This window comes from Chrysochloris asiatica, unplaced genomic scaffold (assembly GCF_000296735.1).
Source record: "Chrysochloris asiatica unplaced genomic scaffold, ChrAsi1.0 scaffold00089, whole genome shotgun sequence".
NCBI classification, from domain to species: Eukaryota; Metazoa; Chordata; class Mammalia; order Afrosoricida; family Chrysochloridae; genus Chrysochloris; species Chrysochloris asiatica.
Genome location: NW_006408607.1, coordinates 3,134,887 through 3,150,111, shown reverse-complemented (window position 1 = coordinate 3,150,111; position 15,225 = coordinate 3,134,887).

Here is a 15,225-nt window from a genome sequence, read left to right as displayed (position 1 = left end):
ACCCATCTGACCTGGCTTCAATGGCTGGATGATCAAAACAGGACTTGAGGAAGCAAGAAGAGATAAAAAAGAGTAATCCATTACAGTTAGATGACCTTGACCTCTGCTTGTGGATGCAGTATGGCAAAGATGAGAATAAATATTTACAGGGAGGATCATTCTCACCCCCTTGGTGCACACGGTTGACAAGGATGGGTAAATTAGACATTGACTACCCAAAATGGGGTAGGGGATGGGCTACAAATGCAAGAAGTGACTGGCTTACAAGTTTTCAATAGAGAACCTAGTTTCAGAGGGTATGGGGAAAGGTAGAATCTCCACTGAGTTGTTTCCAACCAGTCTGGATGGGACTGATGAAAGGTGATGGGAATAAGACTCTTGTGGTTCAATAGTGAATGATTGCTATCAGAACTGACAGTGGGTGTTGGAAAGGTAAACGTAGATGTTTTGTAACAAAAGGAAGGGAGTGGTTGATTTTGAAGTCCAGGAGTGGAGGTTTATGGAACCATCAAGGGAGAAAAGCAAAGTGCTGGACAGTATCCAGAGAAGCAAAGATGCCAGGGATGGAGGCAGAGATGATGATGTGGAGAAAAGGAGTAGCTGGGGACTCTAGACTCAGGGAGGGAGAGGGGCTGTGTGCTGGACACCAGGGGGCAGGCATGTGAGGTGTACCCTTTGGTGGTTTGATGATGCATGCAGGGGATTGTAATCACTGCAATGAAACAAAATATGATAGGATGAATATAAGGATAATGTTCTCCTATGTAAACGATCACATAATTCAGAATAAAAAATTTAAAACAAACAAAAAAACTTTGGCTTGGATCAGGTGCACTTTAGTCCTCAAACTGACGTCCTTGCTCTTGAATACTTTAAAGAGGTCTTGTGCAGAAGATTTGCCTAATGTAATATGTCATTTGATTTTCTGGCTGCTGCTTCCTTGAGTGTTGATGGTAGGTCCAAGCAAAATAAAGTATTTGACAACTTCAAACTTTTCTGCATTTATCATTTATCTAATTACTCATAATCTAGATGTGATACCCTTCTCACCCTATTTATCATAATTCCCATTTCTCTCATTCTATCATTTAATAATCCTCTTTTATAGCTTCATTTTTACATGTTTCTCTTCCTATTTGCATGTGTATATAGACTATAAAGTCCCATGAAACAGAGACTGTATTTCTAATTTTAAAATGGTCAATATATAGCAAAGTGCCTGGCATATAGTAAAAGCTCTGTAGATATTTATTGACTCTGTAGGCTATAGAAGAATTATTCTTAGGCTCACAAAAGAAATATCCCTCATTAATCTATGAAAGTACCTACGGAAGCATCACTTATTTACCTAGGTATACTCAATAATTGCTAATATGTCAGGGACTATGCTGAGCATGGTGTCTTAGTAACGTAATGGATTGCAAGGTGGGTTACTAACAGCAAGGTCAGTAGTTTAAATCTACCAATCATTCTGTGAGAGAAAGATGAGGCTGAAAGATTTAGAGCCTTGGAAATCCTATACAGGGTCTCTATGAGTCAGAAATGATTCAATGGCACACAAAAACACCACCATCACCACCATGCTAAATAATGATGAGATGGGGGTGAAGACACTTTCTCTCAAGACATTCCACGTCTTATTGTAGAAATTGACAATTAGTTATAATGTGACACGATCTATGCTGTCATAATGAATGCCTTCATTGCTATGGAACATGGGAAAAGTTGTGATTAAGTCTATCTGAGGGCTTAAAGAAATGACACTTAAATTGAGTCTTGTTGTGAATTTGTGGATGTCAGTCAAATAAGTGAAAAGAGTAAAATGCAAAAGATGAAAAGTTGAAGAGAACCTGGATGTATTTAGCATGCTGAATGGTCAAAAATCTGTCCAGTGATGGTAAGTCATTGAATCTGTCAGGGTAGTGAGGTGATAAATCAGTATGTATTATGATGACATAAAAAAAAAAAAAAAAAGATTGGGATCCTTTCATTGATTTTAGATCAGAGAGCAATATGTTCAGATATGTGATGCGGAAACATCAGTCTGACAGCAGTGTAGATGATTCACTGAAGAAGGATAAGATTCAAGACCAATGAGACCTATTAAGAAGTTGTTTTGTTTTATTTTTTCATTTATTTTATTTATGTTGTTGTTGAAAATATACACAGTAGAACAGACACCAATTCAACATTTTCTATATGTTTAATTTAACAATATTGATTACATTCCTCGAGTTATGAAACTGTGCTCACTAACCCTTTTTCTCCCCCATTAATATAAACTCACTTCCTGGTGTGGTGTTATAGGATAAGCACTGGACTGCAAACTACAAGGTCGGCATTTCAAACCCACCAACCATTCTTTAGATGCCCCATACAGGGTACCTATAAGTCAGAGCCACCTCACTGGCACGTAACAAACAAGAAGCCCATAAGTTACCTACTTAATCTTTTCAGTTGTTCTTGTCAATTTGATACTTTATAGATATATATTTTTTTTATTTGTCAGAAATCTGGTAGGCATGCACTAAGTTGCTGACAAAAGCACTGGTGAAAAAGTGAGAGAATGCTGAACAACTTGACTTAGCAGTTGGAACCACATTGTCATGCCTTGAAATGTGCTGTTCCTTCTTAAATCATTGGTTTCACCTTTCTGAAGCTAATTCATTCTTTTTCACTCAATGTAAGCATCGCCTCTGGAAAGTTCTTTGTGACTCTGTCCACATTACCCTCCCAAGTCTGATCAAGGTGTTCCTTCCTTCAAGATCTTATTGCATATAGTTCACAGTCTCTGCAACATTCAATTATAACAAGTTAGAGAGCAAAGATGCTGTACTATTCAACCTGGCAAAAAGTTAGTAGCTTGTCTATCACATGGGATGTACTCAGTAAGTATTTCTTGAATGGACAAAGGTATGAATGACTTAATGACTTATTAGAAATAGGAATTTTAGCAAATAGAGCAATTTTATGTGACTCTTAGGTTTATGATTGGACAACAAAGAACGTAGTATGGATAATTACTGAAATAAGGATGAATGGGAGAGGAAGAAGATTAGGGAAGAATGAAAATAATGGGATCTATTTAAAAAGCTTTAGCTAGAGAGGTTTATGAAAAGAACTTTCAAAATATTTTAGGAGAGCCTTTGAGTGATCTGTTTTGAGATCAATATTGTGATTCATTGTTTATTGGTAGGTGGGAGGTGATGCATTTCGATCATCCAGGAATATTGAGTGCAATCAAAATGAAAAAAGCTTTGGAGAAAGACCTCAGGATCCTAAACAGTGATAATTATTTGAAGAAGAGGCCAAGGGGACACATAACAAATAGTCAGATAAGCATGTTGTTGTTGTTGTTAAGTGCCCTCAAGTCGGTTCCGACTCGTAGCGACCCTGTACAGGGTTTCCGAGGGTGTAAATCTTTACGGGAGTAGAAAGCCTCATCTTTCTCCCGCGGAGCGGCTGGTAGTTTTGAACCGCTGACCTTAAGTTTCGCAGCCCGATTCAGATAAGCATAGCAGTTACAAATGGGGCTGCTAACCTCAAGGTCGGCACTTTGAAACCACCAGCTGTTCCGCAGGAGAAAGATGAGGCGGTCTGCTCCCATAAAGATTTACAGCCTTGGAAACCCTGTGTAGGGTCACTATAAATCAGAACTGACTCCATGGTACTTAACAACAACAACAATTGTGGTTATGAACTGTGCTGCTTTCCTCAAGGTCAGCAGTTCGAAACTATCAGCTGTGCCATGGGAGAAATATGAGCCTTTCTACTCCCATAAAGATTTATAGCCTCAGAAACCTTGCACAGACAGGGTTGCTGTGAGTTGGAACTGGCTCCACAGCATATAACCACCACCATCACCATTGTTGGAGTCCTGGTGTGGTGCTGTGGGCTAATGCAACAGACTGCAAAGTCATTTGAACTGCAAAGGCCAGTGGTTCAAGTTCACCAGCTGCTCCTTGGAAACCTTATACAAGGTCGCTATGGGTCGGAATTGACTTCACGGCACTTAACAACAACAACGACAACCATTGTTGTGAAAGACAATAGTGTCCAAAAATAGTCACAATATCAAATAGCTAATAAGGATTGGAATTAATCAAATTAGTTTTTGCAATTTGGCCTTCTGTAAAGTTATTTATTACTTAAGGTTATTAGCTTGAAGACTAAGGTGCACCTGACTCAAGCCATGGTATTTTCAATAACCTCATATGCATGTGAAAGCTGGACAATGAATAAGGAAGACCGTAGAAGAATTGATGCTTTTAAATTTTGGTGTTGGAGGAGAATATTGAAAGTGCCATGGGCTGCCAAAAGAACCAACAGATCTACGTTGGAAAAAGTGCAGACAGAGTGCTCCTTAGAGGCCAGGATGGCCAAACTTTATCTCTCATACTTCGGACATATTGTCAGAAGGGATATGTTTGGTAAGGTGGAGGATCAGAGAAAAAGAGGAAGACCCCCAGCCAGATGGATTGGCAAAGTGGTAGCATCAATGGGCTCAAGCATGGCAACAATTGTGAGGTTGGCCCAGGATTGGGCAGTGTTTTGTTCTGCTCTGCATAAGGTTGCTATGGGTCAGTACTGACTCGATGGCACCTAACAACAACAAGGTTATTTCTTCCTTGTGAAGAACAATTTGATTGGCATGTTGGAGTTACTGTAGAGTTGGTGGTGAGTTGAAAAGTTGAGCCACTGGAGGTGGTGAGAGTAATGGTGAGATGGAGAATTGGAAGTGGTTAAAAGATATTTTGTTTTTCTACAATAGAATAAATGAGTATGATTACATCTTGAAAATCAACAGCTATTCAGAGAAAAACATTAATGTTATAGGTGGAGAAGATATTTGCTGTGACAAGGTCTAGGAAAAGGATGGACTCAAAATCTTAAATGGAAAGATTTGGTTACAAGAGGGCTAACTTCTCTTAGAGAAGGTAGTCTACATGAGTAAGTTTGAGTAGAGTTGTATTGTTGTTAGGTGCCATTGAGTCTGTTCCACCTCACAGCGAATCTAAGCACAACAGAATAAAACCCTGTCCAGCTGGTCTTGCACCATTCTGACAATTGTTACATTTGAGTCCCTTGCTGTTACCACTGTGTCACTCCATCTCATTGGGAGCATTCCTATTCTTCACTGACTCTCCACTTTAAGATATGTGATGTCCTTCTCCAGGGACTGGTGCATCCTGATAACATGTCCAAATTATGAGAGGCAAAGTCTCACCAGGAGCATTCTAGCTGTATTGAGTTGAGTAGGGAACTCATTTCTACCTGCCTTCTCTATGAATTAAGTGGCAAGCCCATCAACAAAGAGTGAAGGAGACAAGGTAATAAAGAGAGCTTGAGAAGAGTGATTGCTGATTGGCTTTTGTGAGAACTAAACAGAGTAATGAAAAATTACTGTGTAGCTGTCCAGGTCTTGCTAAAATGGATTCAAGTATATTGGTAGTGTATTAATTTGCACAGTTGTGTGATTTATTCAGCATCAGCCAATAAATATGTGTTGAGATAATTATAGTGATCTACGTTGGCATTAAAGGGTGTATACATAAGCTTATAATCTGGGTGCATTATTCATGGTCCATGAACAATTTCAAGAGTAATGCTTTGTGAAATCTTAAATTATTGTTAGGTGCCATCGAGTTAGTACAGACTCACAGTGACCTTATGCTCGACAGAACAAATCACTGCCCGATCCTGGGCCAAACTCAATATTGTTGCCATGCTTGAGCCCATTGATACTGCCACTTTGCCAATCCATCTCACTGGGAGTCTTCCTCTTTTTCTCTGACCTTCCACCTTACCAAACATGATTCCTGCTCCAACGACTGGTCCCTCCTGACAATATGTTTGAAGTATGAGAGATAAAGTTTGGCCATCCTGGCCTCCAAGGAGCACTCTGGCTGCACTTTTTCCAAAATGGATCTATTGGTTCTTTTGGCAGCCCATGGCACTTTCAATATACTCCTCCAACACCATAACTCAAAAGCATCAATTCTTCTATGGTCTTCCTTATTCACTATCCAGCTTTCACATGCATATGAGGTTATTGAAAATACCATGGCTTGACTCAGGCACACCTTAGCCTTCAAGCTGACATCTTAAAAGGGTATACAAAAATCTGTATACATATGTATCTTATGGGGAAAAGTCTGTCCTTAATTTTCATACAAAAGGAATTTTGGTCAGAATGGTAAGGCCAAAATACTGAAAGATAAATATCATGTTGTTGTTGTTAAGTGCCCTTGAGTTGGTTCTGACTCATAGTGACCTTACGTAGGGTTTCTGAGGAGCAACTAGTGGAGTTCAATTGCTGAACTTTTGGTTCTCAGTCCAGTGTTGTTCCTACTGTGCCACACCAGGAGTCCAAGAAATGTCATAATTGTGGATAAATGAATATAAAAGGGTAGTGAAAGAATGAGGATATGATTTTTTTTTCCTCTTGGGTTTGCAACATATATAAAGAATTTACCTACATTTTAAAGCAGACACATTTTTATTTAAAAACTTATAACCAGAATGTATAAAGAACTGTCAAAACTCAATAATAAGAAAGCAAACAACAAAGTCCAACCAACAATAATCACAAAAAATATAGGGATGACAAATATATACATGAAAAGAAGTTCACAGCATTAGTCATTAAGAAAATGCAATTTAGATACATAATGAAATGTTCTTGTTAGGTGCCATCAAGTTGGTTCCAACTTACGGTGACCCTGTATGCAACAAAATGATGCACACTTATTACACTGGAGCCCATTGCTGCTGCCACTGTGCCAATCCATCACTGTAGGGATCTTCCTATTTTTCAATGACCCTCCACATTACAGAGCACGATGTCCTTCTCTAGGGACTGATCCCTGCTAATAATATTTCCAACGTATGAAAGATGAAGTTTTGTCCTACTGACTTCTGAAGAACATTCAGAACAAACCATAGGTTTGTTTTTTCTTCTGGCAGTCCACGGAACTCTTAATATACTTCTCCAACACCATAACTGAAATGCATCTTATTGGAGTTACGGTGTTGCTTTTCCTTATTTATTGTCCAGCCTTGGCATTCATATGAGGCTACTGAAAATATCGCGGCTGTGTCAGGCACGTCTTAGTCCATTAACTGACATCTTTGCTCTTCAACACTTTGAAGAGGTTTTGTGCAGCAGATTTGCCTAATGCAATACATCGTTTAATTTCTTGACTGCTGCTCCCATGAGTGTTGATCCAAGCAAAATGAAGTACCATTATGCAATTATTGAAATGGTTCCATAAAAAAAAAAAAAGAGAGAGAGAGAGAGAGAGAATAGCAAATGGCATTAATGATGTAGAAAACTGGAACTCTCATATATTACTTGTGGGAATGCAAAATAGTACAGCCCACTATGAAACGGTTGGCATCTTCTTATAAATTAAAACATACATTTACTATTGTTGTTGTTGTTGTTAAGTGCCGTCGAGTCGGTTCCGACCCATAGCGACCCTGTACAGGGTTTCCTGTAATCTGCTCCTAGGTATTTATTTACCAAAGACACAAATCTATGTAAACACCTTTATGCAACTTTTTATGGAGGCTTTATTCATAATTGCCCATAAATTGAAACCACAAAATAGTCACCAGCTACTGAATGGTCAAATTGTGGAGTACTTACAACGAAATACTGTTGTTGTTATTGTTGTTGCTAAGTGCCGCTGAGTCAGTAGTGACCCTGTATGAGGTTCCCAGGAGCAATTGGTGGGTTTGAACCATTGAAACTTCAATAGCAATCCAGTGCTTATCCTATAGCACCACACCTATTGGGCAAAAAGGAATAAAATACTGCCACATTGACGGACTTGAAACATTTACTTATGAAGATCAAAGAACACAGTCTTCGATATGGATTACATCTCAATGTCAAGAAAATGAAAGTCCTCACCACTGGACCAATAAACAATATTCTTATCAATGGAGAAAAGATTGAAGTTGTCAAGGACTTCATTCTTCTTGGATCAACTATCAACACTCGCAGAAGCAGCAGTCAAGAGATCAGACGCTGTATTGCATTGGGCAAATCTGCTGCACAGGAACTTTTTAAAGTATTGAAGAGCAGAGATGTCAGCTTGAGGACTAAGGTGCGCCTGACCCAGGCCATTGTATTTTCAATAGCCTCATATGGATGCGAAAGCTGGACAGTGAATAAGGAAGATCATAGAAGAATTGATGCCTTTGAGTTGTGGTGTTGGAGGAGAATACTGAAAGTGCCATGGACTGCCAAAAGAACCAATAGATCTGTTTTGGAAGAAGTGCAGCCAGAGTGCTCCTTGGAGGCCAGGATGGCTAAGCTTCGTCTCTCTTACTTTGGACATATTGTCCGGAGGAAACAATCGTTGGAGAAGGATGTCATGCTGGGTAAGGTGGAGGGTCAGAGAAAAAGAGGAAGACCTCTAACGAGATGGATTGGCCAGGTGGCATCATTGATGGACTCAAGTGTGGCAGCGGTAGTGAGGTTGGCCCAGGGTCGCTATGAGTTGGTTCCGACTCGATGGCACCTGACAACAACAACAACAACATTCACAGAATGGCTAACTCTGTAAAGCATTATGCTAAGTAAAAGAAGTCAGTCTCAAAAGGCTACAATTCTATATATTTCCATTTGTATAATGTTCTCAAAAATGGCAAATTAAAGGGACAGGTTCTCGATTGGAGGTTGCTGTAGCTGGGTTGGAGAAAGGAAGTTGCCTAAAAAGTGAACAAAGGAACCTTTGAGAGTGAAGGTGATATTTTATATCTTGATTGTTGTGTTTTTTAAAAAAATGCATAAAACTGAACACGTAAAAAGGATGAATTTATTGTATGTAAACTGTATTTAAATAAACAGAACAAATAATATGCAGGTCTTTTTCAAAAAAACATACTTACAGAAGGATGATGGAAAATTGTGTGAGCATAAGTCAAAAACTATTGCTATTAGAATTCAGGTTATCTGTGTTCTGGTTTATTCCAAGCATAATGTGTTCAAACGTGTCTCTGCAATCAGTGGATGGCAGCAGGCAAGTTCTCTAAGTAATACATTTGTTGTACTGTCATTAGGGTGCCTTCAAAAATAAGAGGAAAAAAAAAAGGTCCATTCAAAACAGTGGTTTCCAAGGAAATCTGCTGGGCCAGTGAAATTCACGGTACAGAGGTCAGCGCAGAATGTTATGGTGACTGTTTCTGTACTCCAAAGGGATCATTTTGATAGATTTTCTCAAAGGTCATAGCACAATTAAGAAGGCTTATTAGAATGAAGGTTTCAGAAAATTTAAAACTGCATTGGTGAGAAAAAGGCCAAGATAGTTGTGCCAAGGATTTTTTTTTTCCCATCAAGACAATGCATTTACTCATTCTTTGAGGGCAGACAGGACAATCATATGCTAATTTCAATGGGAAATCTTACCCCACCCTTCCCAAATTAAAAAACATTTGGAAGGACCTCAACTGTGTCAAATGTAGTATAAGTCAAAGAGTGCATAATTATTGAGGAAAAGGTTGGAGAGATGGAAACTCCACCTTTAAAGGTGTGTAGATCTAGATGGAGGGTATATGAAGAAACAGTAGCCTCACATTTTGATACTACTGTTTATGAAGGTTTATGTGGTTTTGTAGCAATGCTTTTTGATTTACCCTCATGTAAATGGGAGCCCTGGTATGGTGTTATAGGATAAGCACTGGACTGGTAACCACAAGGATGGCAGTTCAAACCCAGCAGCCACTCTCAGAAACCCTGTACAGGATTACTATGGAGCAGAACCAACTAGATGGCACACAATAATAGCAACAACATATACATGGATTTGGAACGTTTTCTCCTAGTGTTACCTTCTAGTGGAGTTTATTCTTTTTGATCCAACCACTTCCTTAATCCAATTTGCAAAGCACAGAATCCTCCAAATTTATACTGAAGAGTTGTAGAAAGAGCTTCTCCATGTGGTAACAGTGGGAGAAAGAATTCTACTGCCAAGAAAAACATCAAGGGAAAACATCTAGTCCATTCCCCCATAAAGTCTTTCTACCAACATATTTTTCTACTAAAACGTTGAATTGTTTTTGTATTAAACTTAATTGTCTTATAGCATTATATCCAAACACAAGAATGCCTCATGTAGTAGTAATCCAGCTGTCATCATTGTGAAGTGTTGTAGATTTGGTTTTGAACCATAGAGACCCTGTATATGGTTTCTAAGGCTGTAAATCTTTATATATGTATAGTCCTGGTGTGGCGCTGTGGTTAATGCTCTGGACTGCAATTTTGGTTTGAACCACCAGGTCCATGGTTCAAGTTCATCAGCCACTCCTCAGAAACCCTATACAGGATTGTTATGAATTGGAACCAACTCAGTGGCACACAACCACCACTACCATATATTTATATATGTATATATTTATATCATACTTATTCAACCTATATGCTAAGCAAATAATGCGAGAAGATGGGTTATAAGAAGAAAAACGTGGCTTCAGGATTGGAGAAAGACTCATTAACAACCTGCAATATGCAGATGACACAACCTTGCTTGCTGAAAGTGAAGAGACCCTAAAATATTTACTGATCAAGATCAAAGAGCACAGCCTTTGGTATCGATTGCATCTCAATGTAAAGAAAACAAAAATCCTCTCCACTGGACCAATAAACAATACTCTGATCAATGGAGAAAAGATTGAAGTTATCAAGGACTTCATTCTTCTTGTATCAACTATCAATACTCATGGAAGCAGCAGTCAAGAGATCAGACGCTGTATTGCATTATGCAAATCTGCTGCATAAGAACTTTTTAAAGTGTTGAAGAGCAAAGATGTCAGCTTGAGGACTAAGGAGCACCTGACACAAGCCATGTTTTTTTTCAATAACCTCATATTCGTGTGAAAGCTGGACAGAGAATAAGGAAGACTGTAGAAGAATTGATGCTTTTGAGTTATGGTGTTGAAGGAAAGTACTGAAAGTGCCATGGGCTGCCAAACGAATCAACAGATCTGTTTTGGAAGAAATGCAACCAGAGTGTTCCTTGGGGGCCAGGATGACCAAACTTTATCTCTCATACTTCGGACATACTGTCAGGAGGGACCATTCGCTGGAGAAGGAGATCATGTTTGGTTAGGTGAAGGGTCAGAGAAAGAGAGGAAGACCCACAGAGAGATGTATTGGCAAAGTGGCAGCATCAAGGGGCTCAAGTGTGGCAACAATTGTAAGGTTGGCCCTGGACTGCAGTGTTTCATTCTGTTGTACATAGGGTTGCTATGAGTTGGTATTGACTTAATGGCACTTAACAACAACAACAACAACAACAAATACATATGCATATATACTCAAAGTTGTTGTTGTTATTAAGTGCTGTTGAGTCAGATCCAACCCACAGAAAACTCTGTACAGGGTTTTCAAGAGTGGCTGGTGAGATTGAACCACTGACCTTGAGGGTCAAATGACTTTGCAGTCCAATGCATTAGTCCACAGCACCTCACCGGGACTCAAGGTATGTGGTTCAAACTCATAAGCTACTCCTTGGAAACCCTACACAGGGTTGCTCTGAGTTGGAACCGACTCAATGGCATGTAACAAGAAAAACAAAATTCGCCACATGGCTGTCAGTTTTTTGTACTGCAGGTGTTTGTGTGTTATTGAATTTCTAGAAGCTATGCAGCCGTTATTTTATATACCAACAGGATACACCCATGGTGGACAGATTTCAGCTGATCTTGCAGACTGAAACAGACTAGGAAGAAAGGGGAGCTGACTACTCCTGAATGTTTGCTGGTGATAGTAATTGTGAGCCAAGTTGGTTCTGACTTATAGTGACATTTTATAGGATTTCCTTGGCTGTAAATCTTTATGGGGGGAAAAAAAGACCCCCCAAAAAACACCTCATCTTTCTCCATGGAGTGATTAGTAGCTTCGAACTGCTAACTTAATGATTAGCTGCTCATCCCATAATCCACTATTGAAAACATTATAAATAGCAGTAGAAAACTGTCAGATAGCACCAGAATACTGAATATTGAAACATGATGAAGAGCACCAGAATTCTGTCAGATATAGTGCAGGAAATGAGCCCCCCAAGTTGTAAAGCACTTCAGAATACCCCTGGGGAAGAACTGCTTCCTCAAAGTAGAGTTGACTGTGATGGCAATAATGGAACAAAACTCTCAGGGTCTTCATTTGCTGAGAGAGTACAGCTCAAATAGAGGAGAACAGCTATTTGCTGTTACTTGATGCCATCGAGTTGGTACTGAATCATAGCAACCTTACAAGTTGCACTTCCATTTAAAGAAACCAAAAATCATCACCGTTAGATCAATAACTGACATCATGATAAGTGGAGAAAAGATCGAAGTTGTCAACAATTTCATTTTGCTGGGATTCACTATTAACACTCATAGAAGCAGACTTCAAGAAATCAGACTACATATTGCATTAGGTAAATCGGCTGCACAAGACAAAGGTGATAGTTCTAGGATTAAGATGCGCCTGACCCAAACCATGATATTATCAGTAGTCTTATATGCATGTGAAAGTTCAACAGTGGATAAAGAAGACCATTGTTGTTGTTGTCAGGTGCCATCGAGTCGGAGCCGACTCAAAGCGACCCCATGCACAGCAGAACGAAACAATGTCCAATCCTGGGCCAACCTCACTACCGCTGCCACACTTGACGCCATCAATGATGCCACCTGGCCAATCCATCTCGTTAGAGGTCTTCCTCTTTTTCTTTGACCCTCCACCTTACCCAGCATGACATCCTTCTCCAACGATTATTTCCTCTGGACAATATGTCCAAAATAGGAGAGACGAAACTTAGCCATCCTGGCCTCGAAGGAGCACTCTGGCTGCACTTCTTCCAAAACAGATCTATTGGTTTTTTTGGCAGTCCATGGCACTTTCAGTATTCTCCTCCAACACCACAACTCAAAGGCATCAATTCTTCTACAATCTTCCTTATTCACTGTCCAGCTTTCGCATCCATATGAGGTTATTGAAAATACCATGGCTTGGGTCAGGTGTACCTTAGTCCTCAAGCTGACATCTCTGCTCTTCAACACTTTAAAAAGTTCCTGTGTAGCAGATTTGCCCAATGCAATGCGTCGTCTGATTTCTTGACTGCTGCTTCCATAGACCATAGAAGGATTGATTCTTTTGAGTTATGGTGGTAGAGGAGAATATTAAGCTGATTACTTTGGAAGCTTTGGTGATTGGTGATGGTGTGTCACTGTGTCTTTTCTGACCCATAGCAATCCTGTAAAGGGTTTTTGAGCTTATAAATCTTGACAGGAGCAGAAAGCCTCATCTTCCTGCTGTGGAGCAAGTGGTAGATTTGAACTATTGACCTTGTGTTTAGCAGCGCAGCTGTTAAATCATTACAATGTTTCTGAGGAGCTGCTAGTGAATCTGAAACCATCAATCTTAAGGTCGAGTGCTTCTCCAATGGTACCACACCAGTACTTTCCATATATCTGTGGCAGCAGCAATGGGTTCAAATGCAACAATTGTGAGGGTGGCGCAGCACCAGGCAGTATTTTATTCCATCGTGCATAATATCGCTATGAGTCATAGTCAACTCGATGACACCTAAAAGCCACAACATACACAAACACAATTTATATGCATTGGTTGGTGGTTAAGTGCCATTGAGTCTTTCCTGACTCATATCATTCCTGTATAGGGTTTCTGAGGAGCTACTGGTGAGTTTGAACCACCAACTTAGTTGTCCAAACTGACTTTATGGTCCAGTGCTTATCTTACAGTGCCACAACCAGACTCCACATATATGCTGTAGGATCAGCACTAGATTGCGAACAACAGGTCAGTAGTTCAAGACCACCAGCTGCACCTTTGAAATGTATATATACGTGTGTGTGGGTGTATTTTGTTATTTTGTGACTCTTAGGTGCCATCAGATCAGCTATGATTATGACTCATAGTAACATGCACAACAGACTGAAGTACTGTCTGGTCCGGCACCACCTTCACAATTGTGTTTGAGCCCATTTCTGCTGCCACTGAGTCAGTTTCTTCTACAGTTATTTTGGGCTTTTCTTTCTTTCCTGGTTTTTAATAACCTTTGATTTCTTCCTGTATGATGCTCTTGCTGTCATCCCACACCTCTTCTTGTCTTCAGTAATTAGTGTCTAATTTATTAAATCTATTCTTAAGATGATGTCTAAATTCAGGTGGATATGTTCAAGGTCATTTTCTTCAGCTTCAGCCTGAACTTGAATATGAGCAATTGATGGTCTATTCCAAGTTTTCCCCGATCTTGTCTTATAATATTGAACTTTTCCATCTTCTCATCCCACAGATGTAGTGAATTTGATTTCTGTGTATCTTAACTATTTCAGTTAAAGAATGTAGTCAACTTTTATGTTCTTTTAAAAATATATTTGCAATGAAGAAGTCATCAGTTTGGCAAAATTCTGTCATGCAATCTCCAGCATCATTTCTATCACCAAGGCCGTAGTTTCCAATACTTTGTTTCCAACCTTCAGATACATCTTGATTGGGTGATTGGACAATTTCATACTGAAGAAGTTGGTAGAATTCTTCAATTTCATCATTACCAGCTTTAATGTTTGGTAAGTAAATTTGAAAATTAGTGGTATTAACTGGTCTTCCTTGTAGGTGCATGGATATTATCCTATCACATAACAGCATTGAATTTCAATACAGAAGTTGCAATGCTCTCTTTGATGATAAAAGCAACACCATTCCTTTTTAATTTGCCATTCCTATCATATTGTCTGATTCAAAATGGCCAGTACTAGTCGATTTCAGCTCACTGATGCCTAGCATATAAACTCTCATGTGTTTCACTTCATTTTTTGACAACTTCCAATTTTCCTAGATCCATATTTTGTACAGTTCATGTTCTGAATATTAATGGATATATGCAGCCTTTTGTCTTCCTTTTGAGTAGTTGTGCCCCATCAGAAAATGATGTTCTCCATTTGTTGTACTCCATCTGTGTCATCACAGTTAAGTCTACTTTAAGTAGAGGCAGCGCTTCCCTGGTGGCATTATGAGTGCTTTCAAACCTGCGTGACTCAACTTCTGGCTCTTTATTTGACATATATGCTGCTATTCATCATATTTTCATTTTTAGCACTATATCTGACAATGTTCCACCGTTATTCATAAGATTTTCAGTGGCTAAACATTCAGAAGAAGTTTGATTATTTTTCCTAGTCTCTCTTAACCTGGAAGCTCCATTGAAACCT